Raw genomic sequence first — 14225 nt, forward strand, 5'->3', positions numbered from 1 at the left:
CTGCTCTGGGTCATGCTAGGCTAGTGTGCTGGTGGAAATCACTGCTCAGAAGCAGGGGGTAGAGGAGAGCAGAATGGCTTGTTCGCCCTGAACGGAGCTCGAGGGATCTCTTCAGAGCACGCTCACACAGTGAGACAGGCACATGTAGGATTTCAACGGTGCTTTTTCTTTTCCCGATTGCTTCGGTGCTGATGTTATTAAAATGAGAACCCTCGTTAAAACTGCCATGATAAAGTATTGACGTGATTCGTTTATTTCGCAGAAGGTGTTGGCTGCCATCTCTCAGGCTGTCCGAGCATTGTGTCAGCCTTTAACATGGCTAACATTTCTTCAGAGGAGAAATAACCAAGTTGCAGTATTATTTGCACGGTCTTGATTATCTCACTAAAATGCTTGCTTATGAAAGCGTTTGGATATATGGTGAAATTATCCTGGATGTGTGAAGACGTTCATCCAAACAGGTGGCAAAAAAAAAAAAAAAAAAGAGTATGCATTATCCTAACCTTAAACTTTGTTTTTATTTAAAATACTAGAGGCCCAGCACACGATTAAATCATGCACGTGTAGGGTCCCCTAGGCCTCGCCTGCCATCAGGGCCACGCCCGCCGCCCCGCGGGACCTTGCACACTCTGTGGACGCTGCTGGAACCCCGCCGTGAGAGCCGCTGCTTGTTTGGTCCTGACGCCGTTACGTCACAACCACAGGCCTTTCATGATATAGATGACTTGCACACCTCCGCTTTGTGATTCTCCCGTCTTCTATAGCTGCGGCTACAACGCTGGTCACTGCTCTCCTCGATATATACGCTAAGGGGGTGCCAAGGCTGGTCCATTTCTTCTGAAGCTAGGTGATCACGTAAATTCTCAGTAACATTTCTATATCAGCTGTAATATTTATATATATTAGAATCAACTTTATTTTTACTTTATGGGCAAAAAGACGGCTAATGGATAAACTGTGCTCGTTGATGGAAGTTACTGGTGAAACCTCACACAGCTCTGCAGTGCGGCTGCTGGTTGGAGCTTCATCCTGTGCACCGAAAGGTCGCTGGTTTGATCCCAGGTCCGGGCACATGCCCAGGCTGTGGTTCCGTCACTGGTCAGGGTACATGTAGGAGGCAACCAATCAATGTTTCTCTCTCTCTCTCTCTCCCCCTCTTCCTTCCTCTCTCTCTAAAAAATCAATAAAAATGTATTTTTAAAAATCTCCCACTTTAATCCTCTCACCACTCATGACTGCTTATGTATGGCATCTAGTCATATATTTTTTAACATTCTGTATATTAGTGATTTCTCTGTATATTAGCGACTTCTCTGTGTATTAGTGATTTAGCTTTACCTAGGAAATAAAGCGCAGGAGTATAAAAATTAAAGCAGGATACAGAAAAGCAGTTACCTCTCATTTTTACTTTACTCTTTTAACTTACTGTTGGCAGTATTACACATGTCCTTTTCTAGCCCACCGCCACCCCCTTACCGCTCATTTTAAAAGGGTTAACAAACTGCAAATAACTAAACGAGTAGTCAGTGTTAATGAGCTCAAACATCATATTCCATTGGGCTCACTGGGTATGAGAAGTAGACATTTTTATTGGCAATTAGTAAACTGCAGTAATGGAGTGAAAACAATAACATTTTGAGCCCAATGGAATATGATGTTTGAGCTCATTAACACTGACTACTTTGAAAAGCAGAATCACATAAGAATTTTCATTTAGTTATTTGCAGTTTGTTATAGGGTTCCTTTTAAAATGAGCGGTAAGGGGGTGGCGGTGGGCTAGAAAAGGACATGTGTAATACTGCCAACAATAAGTTAAAAGAGTAAAGTAAAAATGAGAGGTACCTGCTTTGCTGTATTCTGCTTTAATTTTTATACTCCTGTGTCTTATTTCCTAGGTAAAACTAAATCACTAATATACAGAGAAGTCGCTAATACTGAGAAGGTAAAATGAACACCATTTGATTGCACCTGGGGTTGTAACACTTGCTCAGGTATTTGAAATGATCTAACGTAAAGCTATTTCGTTGTGTTGTCAAGTATTATATGTGCATGTAATTCATAATTCCTTGCTCTCACCACACAGATCACCTAGGTCCTACATGAGGTGAATGGAGGGTCTGATGCACAAATTATTTTGAATGCGACTTCTTTCAGTAGTAAAATCCATGCTGCTTGACTGCTTATATATGTAGACAAAATCCTCAAGAGGAAATGAGAATCCATGAGAAGTCAAATACGTGAATACAAACAGAATTCCCACGCCCTGGCCGGTGTGGCTCAGTGGATGGAGCATCGGCCTGCGGACTGAAGGGTCCCAGGTTCGATTCCCGTCAAGGGCATGTACCGTGGTTGCGGGCATATCCCCAGTGGGGGGGCGTGCAGGAGGCAGCTAATCGATGTTTCTCTCTCATCGATGTTTCTAACTCTCTATCCCTTTCCCTTCCTCTCCGTAAAAAATCAACAAAATATATTTTTAAAAAAAAACAAGAGAATCCCCACAACTGTCACCGAGACATTCTGTGGTGCCTAGGGCTTAGTTATAAACTCGCTGTGACACCTGGTGGGGATTGTTAGAAAAGCAAGACCCCGCCATCGGCTCCGACACAGCCCCAGGGGCCGGCTGCTGAGCGCCGACATGCGGCTCCCTAATGGGATGTGTTCAGAGACTTCACAGGAAAAAGGACTATTCATATCTCACCACTAATGTTCTGTATTGATCACATGTGGAAAGGATAATATTCTAGATGTATCGATTAAACAAAATATATTACTAAAATTAATGTCACTTGTTTCTATTTACTTTTTCTTACGTGGCTTCTGAAAATTTTAAGCTTCCATATGTGGCTCACATGTGCAGCTTGGATTCTATTTCTACTAAGTGCTCTGACAGCATCTAAGCCTTAAATATCTAAAGGCGTAACATTTGATTGTAACAGGAGAACCAAGATGGCGGCATAGGTTAACGCCGGAGTTTGCTGCTTTGAACAACTACTTCAAAAGTGAAACTAAAACACGGAAGGGACATCACCCAGAACCACAGGAACGCTGGCTGAGTGGAAGTCCTACAACTAGGAGGAAAGAGAAACGCATACGGACACTCAGAGGAGGCGCAGTGGTGAAGTCAAATTCTGAGGTGCGGAGTGCGGGGAGCGGGCTGGCGGCGGAGGGCGCGGTTGTTGTTTTCAATCGGGAGGGAGTCGCAGACTCTGAGCTCCAGATACAGGCGAGTCTTTAGGGACCCAGACTCAAACGGGAGAAGCGGGACTGTCTGGCTTCGGTCAGAGCGAGTGCAGCTTTCTCTCCCAGCTTTGCAGCGGGTGCTGGGACTCAGAGAGGCAGAGCCCCTGGGGACAGGACTGAGAGCCGCCATAACTGCTCTCTCCGGCCCACCCTGTTGATCCTGTGCGACCCGCCCTGCCCACGCCCTGCACAGAGGCATTTGCCGGATAGCCTCAGGCAAAGGCTAGATTAGCACCTCCCTAGAGGACAGAAGTTCTCTCACTGCTGACACAGCTGATTCTCATAGCCACTTGGCCTGGAGGTCAAACCCTCCCTGGAATTAGCTACAACAATCAAGATTTATCTATAAGACTGCGAACAAAGACCACTAGGGGGTGCACCAAGGAAGCATAACAAAATGCGGAGACAAAGAAACAGGACAAAATTGTCAATGGAAGAAATAGAGTTCAGAACCACACTTTTAAGGTCTCTCAAGAACTGTTTAGAAGCTGCCGATAAACTTAATGAGATCTACACGAAAACTAATAAGACCCTCGATCTTATATTGGGGAACCAACTAGAAATTAAGCATACACGGACTGAAATAACGAATATTATACAGACGCCCGACAGCAGACCAGAGGAGCGCAAGAATCAAGTCAATGATTTGAAATGTGAAGAAGCAAAAAACATCCAACCGGAAAAGCAAAATGAAAAAAGAATCCAAAAATGCGAGGATAGTGTAAGGAGCCTCTGGGACAGCTTCAAGCGTACCAACATCAGAATTATAGGGGTGCCAGAAGATGAGAGAGAGCAAGATATTGAAAACCTATTTGAAGAAATAATGACAGAAAACTTCCCCCACCTGGTGAAAGAAATGGACTTACAGGTCCAAGAAGCGCGGAGAACCCCAAACAAAAGGAATCCAAAGAGGACCACACCAAGACACATCATCATTAAAATGCCAAGAGCAAAAGATAAAGAGAGAATCTTAAAAACAGCAAGAGAAAGAAACTCAGTTACCTACAAGGGAATACCCATACGACTGTCAGCTGATTTCTCAACAGAAACTTTGCAGGCCAGAAGGGAGTGGCAAGAAATATTCAAAGTGATGAATACCAAGAACCTACAACCAAGATTACTTTATCCAGCAAAGCTATCATTCAGAATTGAAGGTCAGATAAAGAGCTTCATAGATAAGGAAAAGCTAAAGGAGTTCATCACCACCAAACCAGGATTATATGAAATGCTGAAAGGTATCCTTTAAGAAGGGGAAGAGGAAGAAAAAGGTAAAGATACAAATTATGAACAACAAATATGCATCTATCAACAAGTGAATCTAAGAATCAAGTGAATAAATAATCTGATGAACAGAATGAACTGTTTTATTTTTTTTGTCTTTTTTTTGTTTTTTTTATTTTTTTTTCTATGAACTGTTGATTATAATAGAATCAGGGACATAGAAAGGGAATGGACTGACTATTCTTGGGGGGGAAAGGGGTGTGGGAGATGTGGGAAGAGACTGGACAAAAATCGTGCACCTATGGATGAGGACAGTGGGTGGGGAGTGAGGGCGGAGGGTGGGGCGGGAACTGGGAGGAGGGGAGTTATGGGGGGGAAAAAAAAGAGGAACAAATGTAATAATCTGAACAATAAAGATTTAATTAAAAAAAATAAAATTAAAAAAAATAAATAAATAAATAAAGGCGTAACATTTCTCAGCCAATCTGTGAAAACTGGACAAATAGCTGCAGTTGAGGACGGATGGATGTGGTCGCAGCATTCCAAGGCGAGTGCGGACGGCCCCTACCCTGTGTAACTCCTCCCGCCGGGTGCGGAGGGCCCTTGGAGCGTGACGGGCTGTCATTCTGGCCGGCACGCTGCACGACAGCGGTGAGGGTGCGGGTGTAGCGAGGCCTGTCGCCTGCTGACACTGCGTCCACACGAGGCAGGTGTCCGGTGGGGCTGCTCGCAGAGGGCCCAGGAGAAAGGCCCAGCCCAGCAGGGGGCGCCAGCTGTTGGCCCGGCAGCAGCTGACCTGTGGAGTGACCCCCGTGGAGGGGAGGGCAGCCCGTCCTGGGGTGTGGCCTTCGCTCTGCAGCTGTAAGAGACCGCGTTCCGCCAACAACCCGAGGGCTCGGAGGAGGCACCCTGGCTGAGCCTCCCTGCAGCCTCTGAGGCCAGGGCGGGGCCTGCTGACGGCCTGGGGGTCCCCCCGAAACTGCCAGGCAGTAAATACGGTCGCTTCCAGCCACAAAGTCCACGACACCTTGTTATGCAGAAAACAACACGCTGCCCTCAAGCCGTCGTCTACTTTTTGTTACATTACTGTGTGTGAGACTGTTTTCCCCTTTTCACCCAAGACACAGTCATCATGTCAGAATCAGCCATGAAAACCCTCACTTCGTTACAGCACACACGTATGGCTAGGGTAGCGTGCACTTTATCACGCGTGTACAATGGAGACAGATGTGAAATACAGCGAGGCTAACAGACACCCCGATCTGTGCACTGTGGAAGGCGCAGCAGCCCGGCCCAGCGACCTTTCCCGCTTAAAACAGCGCTACGCCCCTTCTCTTCACCCCTTTGTGCTGTTGGGCACCGAGGCGGCTACACTAACGAAGGTGGAGAAACGGGTGCCAGTGAGGGGACATCCGGGTTCGTGGGGATGGCGAGCACACTCCTGCGCAGGGACCTAACCAGGGCTCCTCAGGAGGCAGAGCCCACCCAGCATCACAGGCCTCCGCCCTGCGGCCTGGCCCCGGCACTGGCAGCGCAGCCTCGCCCCCAGCCGCTCCGGCTGACACAGCTCCCAGCACGGAGGCACCTCAGCTGTGTCCTCCTCTTCCCAGACGCGGGGAGGAGTGGCCGTCTGTCTAGCAGCTCCTCCGATCCACTTCCTGTCCATCCAACTCCCCATCACCTCTCCATGCTCCCCGGCCTCTGCACGCGCATTCGCTTTTCCTGGAGTGAATTCCTGCCGCTTCCCGGCCTGGCCAAGGTCACCGCTCCTGGAAACGCCCCCCTGACCTCCGTGGGCTTCCTGGATCGCTCTTGCTTTTCCCAGCTAGTTCCTCTTCCGTGAGCCGAAGGGGAGGACAAGTGGGACCACCCTGTGTGGCCGTTCTGAGATGTTCTCTCCACTGGTTTCATCCCCGGTGAGGGAGGAGGACCAGTGAGCCAGTCCCCAGGTGCGGACGTGGGTCTGGTACTCACACAAAATATACAAACTCCTGTCCTCTTGTTCCCCACACCGACTACTGCCCCTGCACCCAGCCTAGGTTTCCACAGGCGCATGTGGTAATGCTTTGGGGGGCTACCATCCCCTTATGTCCCCCTAATGCTGTTAGAATTAGGACACTCCATCTGTTTTCTCACCATTCTTGCATTTTGTTTTTTAATTACCTCCCTACTTGATTGAGTTTGCACCTAGCATCCTTGCATTTTTGGGGGTCTGATTTCTGCAAGAAGCCTTTGTTCTTAATTTACTTTTTACTATGTCAACATATTTCCGCAACAGTAAGGCCTACCTTTATATCATACTAGAGGCCCGGTACATGAAAATTTGTGCACGGGGGGGGGGGGGGGGGGGGGGAGGAGGACGGGGGAGAGGGGGGTGCTCAGCTCAGCCTGCGCCCTCTCGCAGTCTGAGAGCCCTCGGGGGATGTTCAACTGATGGCTTAGGCCCACTCCCTGCAGCTGGACATCCTTAAGCGTTGCCCAGGAGGCGGAAGAGGCTCCCACCACCACTGCTGCACTCGCCAGCCTTCAGCCCAGCTTGTGGCTGAGCTGCACTCCCCCTGTGGGAGCGCACTGACAACCAGGGGACAGCTCCGGCCCCACCCCCCACCCCCCCATCGCCCCTCCATTGCCGGCCGTGGCCGCCCTCTGGAGGCAACCAGCGGGCCAATCAGGGGACAGCACTGGCTGGCAAGTGGCGGCCCCCGGCCCCCATTGCCCCTCTGCTGCCACCGGTTGCCACCACCCCCTTCCCATCGCCGTCCCCTCCCTCTGCCCCCTGGCACCTGCCTTGGCTGGCCTGGCGTGGCCTGCTCGCCTGCTCCCTGGTCATTCCTGCTCCCTGGTCATCCTGCCCTTCAGTCCATTTGCATATTAGGCTTTTATTCTATAGGATTACACTTCCTGCCCCTTCAGGTAGCGTTCTTGGCGCTCTAGTTTCAGAGCACTGCCGACCTCTGTCCCGGCACTGACCATGTTATACAGTAACTGCTTCACGTCTGTTCACATTAAACTGAACACGGGGGCATGCCTTACACAACGCGGCATCCACAACCTCTAAAAGGCAACAAACAAAACGAAGTGCCCGGTCTCCTTTAGGTATTAAAACATGTAACAAACTTTCATCACAGTCGTAACCTTCCTGCCCCTCTGCAATGAGCTGTTCTAGTTGCAGAACCAACGGGAAAGGGAGGAGGGAAGAGGGCATGAGCTCCCATCAGGGTCTCCTCCCCGCCCCCTGCCCCCCGCTCCCCACCCCCCCCCCCCCCCCCAGAACTCAACCGCTGCCACTTTTCAATAGAACCAAACTTCGTTGATAAGCATTTAAAAAACTGCTGCACAGGACTTCCCTGTAGGTGAAGTTGGTGCCGACTGTAGAAGTGAGAGGTGAAAAGAATACCATTCTTCTTAACAGAGAGAAAAAAAGATGGAAACTATTCTCTGGCTTCCACGCTGGTCACGATGCTTATTTTGATAATTATAGTTTGGGAGGGATGTCCTTAATGAACATTTCTGTGACTCCTCTATCGATCGCATGAGCTTAGCTGTTGTCTGAGCCGGTCTCCGCCAACTTTACCTGCCAACAAGTTAAGAAGCATTCACTTTAAACTAAAGTGCGCCCCAATCCTTAGCGACAACCCTGCCTCAGGCTCCTACGCTGGGGTGGCGGGCAGGGCGTTCTGGCTCAGGCTCCCCGGTGAGGCTGCAGTCAGACACTGGGTGGGCCGCGGGCACCCACAGGCCTGGATGAGGCCGAGGGTCCGCAATCACGATGGCTCATCTCCGGCCGCTGGCAGGCCCCGGGCCCTTCTACCTTCTTAGAGACGTCCCAGGCCCTCACTGCACCGTCTCTCCCCAGGCATCAGAGGGTCTCCCTGGCGTTCCCCCCGATCACGTAAAGGCAGAGACAGAAAAGCTGTGGCGCTTTTTATTCCCGAGTCTCCGAAATTGTACTCTGCCGCTTCTTTTTTATTGATTTCAGAGAGGAAGGCGCGGGGAGAGATGTAGAAACATCAATGATGAGAGAGAATCATTGATTGGCTGTGTCCTGCCCGCCCCCTCTGGGGATCAAGCTCACACCCAGGCGTGTGCCCTGGCCTGGAAGCGAACCCGTGACCTCTTGGTTCCTGGGTGGATGCTCAACTGCTGAGCCCACCCGGCTGGGCTGCCACCTCTACTTCAGTTTTATCTGTTCAAGAGCCTCTCGGTGCACCCCACGCTTGGGAGGAGTTGGGCTCTAGACCAGGGGTCCTCAAACGACGGCCCGCGGGCCACACGCACATACAAATCTTATATTTGTTCCCGTTTTGTTTTTTACTTCAAAATAAGGCATGTGCCGTGTGCCTAGGAATGTGTTCATAGTTTTTTTTAAACTGTAGTCCGGCCTCCAGCGGTCTGAGGGACAGTGAGCTGGCCCCGTTTAAAAGTCTGAGGACCCCTGGCCCACACGGTGGAGAGCACGTATGTCCTGATTTGTGCACGTTCTCCTAGCACCACGACTTCTACAGGCCATTCCCTGAGCGTCAGCATCGCTCGGGGTCTGACCCCGTCCTCCGACACGCTCACCTGGTCACGCTCCCGGGGGCTCGCTCCCACGGCTCCCGGACCAGCTCTGCTGTCGAATGTATTCCTCTGGTTTGAACCTCGATGACTGGATTCATCGTCCTAGTCCCGACCTCTCCTCCAAACCAGCTGTATTTGAAGTCCCCGTCATACCCACCTGGAGAGCCGACTCAGCCGAACCAAAACCAACCCGTTTCCTCCCTCCTCGCGCCCAATTTTCTCCAACCCAGTTACCCAGACGGGAAACATAAACTCACAATCAAGCCCTCCTCTCCTCGCCTCAGTCCTTCGCTGTGGACTTATCCTGTTTATCCCGCCTAAGGGCTCTCAGGGCTTCCTCGCTCATCACCGTCGCCCACAGGTTCTCACTTCTGAAACGATGGCTGCGGCCTGATAGCTGATCCCTCTGCCTTGTCTCTCTTCCTAATTTACCTCCTGTCCGGCATGTCTTGATGAAAACATCTTCCAGAGATATCTCTCTATAAAGAACCTTCACTGGCTCACTAATAACTTCCGTTTAAAGCCCAAATCCTTTAAAATCTGATCCTAAAGTGCTTCTAGCTTCACCCTTGTCACCGTCTCAATGCATCTTCACCAAATGGTCGTCGTTCCCCAAAGACGCCACCTCCTCTCAAGCATCCATGTGCTGCACGTGCTGTTGTCTCCGCCCGGAGGACCCACTCTCTCCCCTCTGCTGGGTGAACCCTAAATCCACTCAAGCATCAAGCAGCGCCTGCTCCAAGCCCCTCTCCCGCTTCCCCGGTGAGAAGTCATGCACCTACTGCGGTGCCACATCCCCTTGTGCATACGGATGGCATATACTCATCACCGGAGTCACAGAGGCTTTCAGGACGATTTCATTTCAAACGTTCTGTCTCTATGCCCGCGTGAGAACATAAATTTGTCAGAGTACATGTCCTACGTTTTTTATTTCAGAAAATATGATTGCTAGTGACTCCACTTGTCCCCTCCAGAAAGTCCAGAACAACCGACTGCACGAAGAGACGGACCTCTCACATAACTTTTGGAGTGTTTTCTGACTTTGGGGTCCAAACGTGCTGCATTAAAGATCACAGAGCGTCACTCCCAGCCCAGAGCACAGTGTGTGCCCTTCTCTACGTAGGTCGCTCCCCGTTCACCAACACCCAACCCCCCATTCCAGGCCACGTTCCAGAGTAAGTGGGTGAGGTGTCATCAGACCTGGTCCCTACTAGTTTTGTAAGGACCGACGTGAGGGCGAAAGCTTGGCCCTGAACCAGAGGCTCTTGCAAGAGGCGTGGCCTGAAGGAGGCAGCGAGGCCACAAGGGCGTCGTCTCTAAGAAACGTCAGAGGTGGAGTCACTGGGTAGGACTAGATTTGCAGGCTGAAGGAGGAACCAGACGACTCCCCTAAGTCTCCCTTCACGGAACCCAGATGGCAGGTAGACCAGTTTTCAATCGGGTTGTGCACGTAAGACTATGTATGAGGAGCGCCAAGGCAGTAAGGAGTGGTGGGTGGAGGGGAGGGATGGGACAAGCAGACATACTGGGCTGAAGCAGGGATCCTCGTACTGAATTCAAAGGGACATGGGGCCCATAAGAAAGCTATTGCTAGAGAAATGGCATGATGGACAGGAATCATGGAAAGTCTTTTTAGCTTCAGTGAAGCAAGAAATATTTGGAAATTGTACACCTTGGTTTCTTGACAAATGCTGTAACTATTATCATAAAAGCACCAAGAAGTATTTCAAATAGAAACAGGTAAGTCACCCATGTAAGTCACAATTTAAGAAAAGTTTGTCAGTAGTTTGAAGTGACAGTTTACAGAATTGAAACTCAAACTGACAAGTTAGAAGACATTATACATGCTCTACTGAAACACTGACAAATCTTCTGTAATAGTTTATTATTTTGGGAAAATGTCTCGAAGGAAACTGCCTACATGTCAGAAGCATTCAATGTTTAAATCAAAACACTTTCTAATATATACTCTGCCTCAATCCATCAAATGGATCAGCAACTTACATAACCAATCAAATTGGTCTTGTCTTTATATCAAGAATGTATTTAGATAAACTAGTGGTCTTGCCTCTGCTCACCGCAATAGCGACACCCACAGCATGGTTCAGTCCTTTATCAGTCAGGATCTGTGCTAGTGGACTAGAGCTGCTGTAACAAAATATCACCAACTGGGTGCCTTAAACAATTGTCAACAAAAATGGGGTTCTTCAAAAAGCTACCTCACGATTATAAGCTCCTAACTCGGAAGTTCATGGTGGGTAGTAATACCCGAAGTATACAAGTTCTTTAGCAAAAGGTTTATCTGTCCCGTAAGCAAAAACGGTTTCCCTATACACAGGTTAACACACCGTTGAAATGCCTCTTCAGACCCCTCAGAACTGAAACCGCCCTCGAGAGAGCCCCCCATTGCCGGGAGCCGGTCCATGCTTGCTGTTTCAAGGGACCTGGCATATATGGCATACTGTTCTTAATATGTTTGCTCACCTTCTTGGCACTATGTGTTTTAACCAAGGTCTCTGAGAAAGGTTGTTTCCCCAGGTAGGGATTTTCCCCTGAAGTTAGGGAGGGAATAAAACCCCTTAACTAAGTGCCAGGTGGGTAATTAATCACTTTAACTATGAACAATCATGCTTAAGCTACATAATCTTTACTCCCTGGAATGGAGATAAGAAACGCCCTAACCTTTGGAATAGAGATTGATAGGATTGTAATCAACTGGTATAAATACAGATGTAACAAGACAGAACTTAGAAGACAGAACCAAGAGGCACAGAACCTAGACACAGAACCTAGAGAAGAGCCTAGAGAGAGAACATGGCAAAAGATCCTGAACTGAACCTGACTACAGAAATTGGCAAGAGAACCTGACTAGAACCTGGTGACTGAACCTGGCTGGAGAACCTAGCGGGGGAACATGGCTACAGAACCTGGCTGGAGATCCTAACCAGAACTTCACTGGAGATCCAGACCAGAACTTGGCTGGAGATCCTGGCTAGAGATCCTGGCTAGGCTGCTGATCAACTGAATGCTGTCTCCGTGTCATTCCTTCTTCGCCGACTCCGTCCACACCTTTGGGGACCCCTGGACCTGCTGGGGTTGGACCCCAGCACCCCATCTCGTTCCCTCCTCTGTGACCCAGCCCCTGCCTGGCTCTGTCCCTCCTTCCTGCAATGTCCCCAAGGAGCCTTCTCAATTCCAAAGGCATAAAGAACCCACAAATGCCAATCCAAGAAGTACTTTTCTCAGTCTGTGGAATCCTTGCTTCCAGGCATGTCCTCCGTTTGGCTCAAATAAATGTTTATAAAACTTCTCTACAGGTCTAGACATTCTTACATCAACACAATAGGAATTTATATTCTTACTAGAGGCCCGGTGCACGAAATTCATGCAAGAGTAGGCTTTCCTTACCTGGGCTGCTGGCACCGGCTTCCCTCTGGCCGCCGGCAGGCACCAGGGACCTGGGCTTCCCTCGCAGCCCCGGCTTTGTCCGGAAGGACGTCTGGTCTAATTAGCATATTACACTTCTATTAGTATAGATTATTCGTATAGATAGATTGTTTTGGAGGCTAGAACTCCCGGATGAAGGGCTGGCAGATGGCTGCTTTCTTGCTGTGTCCTCCAGGCATCTCTAATGTCTGTGTCCAAATTTCTTCATATAAGGATGCGAGTCAGATCAGAGACCACCCCAACAGCCTGACTTTAACGTAATCATCTCTTTAAAGCCCTGTCCCCTAAGACAGTCACATACTGAGGTATGGAGACGAGTGCTTCGACACAGGAATTTGGGGGGTGGGGGGAGGGAAAGAAGGTAATTGATCCCATAACAGCCATTAGTTGCAAACAACTATAAGCAAGCCTAACTAAAGTAAAAAAGAATTTATTGGAAATATTGCTCACAGAATCTAAGGAATCCTGGAAATCGTAGGAAATCCAGAATCGTGGGAAGCCTGGGACATGAGGCGAAGAAAACAAAAGCAGCAAGTGGTACGGGACACGCTGTAAGTAAAGCCTCGTGCAGATGCAGCAATGGCCTACCAGCACTGGACGCGGAATGCACGCATTCTCCGAACGACCTGAAAACTGAACTATATCTAGTCTTGTTTCATCCCTTTGAGATTCAAAGCCTTGGGCTTAGGTGGAAATGGTGTAACCATAATTTAACATTTCAATTAAGCAATAAAAGTTATGTATCTTACATATTCTCAAGGCTACAGCCAACTCTGTTTGCCTGGAGTATGTAAATAAGCCCTATGTTTTAATACTTCTTATCTAGCCTTTTTTACAGCTGAGAGCAGCCTGCTCTGTGGGAAAAGGGCTGGGGAGTGCCAGCTGGAAGGCCCACAGGTGGCCCCTGTACAATCGCTGGAAATGTACAAATTCCTATTTGGAGAGCGAGAGCGAGAGCGAGAGAGAGAGAGAGAGAGAGAGCGCGCACCCAAACGTCAGGCCAGAAGCGAAAGCAAAGGTCAGAGGTAGAAGGGAGTTAGGAACTATGAAACAGGCAACTATTATGAGATTCCAGGTTCTCTGTGATTTCCCTGTAGTTGTTCCTTATGATTCATCAGTTTCATGATAATGACTATCAATAAAACTTTAAAAAAGGGGGGGGGGGCAAAGTATATCTTTGGCAGCACTAAAAAGAGGGAGTTAAAGCAAACACATCCCACCCCTACAGGAAGTCTTAAGGGAGAGCATCCCCAAAGAATCCAATAGATTATAGGACTGAATAGAGCAGCGGTTCCCAACCTGTGGGTCGCGACCCCTTTGGCGGTAGAACGACCCTTTCACAGGGGTCGCCTAAGACCGTCCTGCATATCAGATATTTACATGACGATTCATCACAGTAGCAACATGACAGTTAGGAAGTAGCAACGGAAATAATGTCAGGGTTGGGTCACAACATGAGGAACCGTATTTAAAGGGCCAGAAGGTTGAGAACCGCTGGAATGGAGGGAAGCAGGCTGGGTCTCTCTGTCCTCAGACAAGAACAACTACAGAAATCACGAAAGATAAAAAAGTAAGTAAGTAAGTTTTTTAAACAGAGGGAGGGTGTCCATCAACCTAGCCCAGATGAAGTAAAGTTCTCATATAGACACAGATATAGAGAGAGCAAGACACACACACACACACACACACCGGCTTCTTTGGCATTATCTTATGTACACAGCTAAGCATACAATCCACTGTACTCATCCAGAGGACTC

Source organism: Myotis daubentonii, chromosome 7, assembly GCF_963259705.1.
Source record: "Myotis daubentonii chromosome 7, mMyoDau2.1, whole genome shotgun sequence".
NCBI classification, from domain to species: Eukaryota; Metazoa; Chordata; class Mammalia; order Chiroptera; family Vespertilionidae; genus Myotis; species Myotis daubentonii.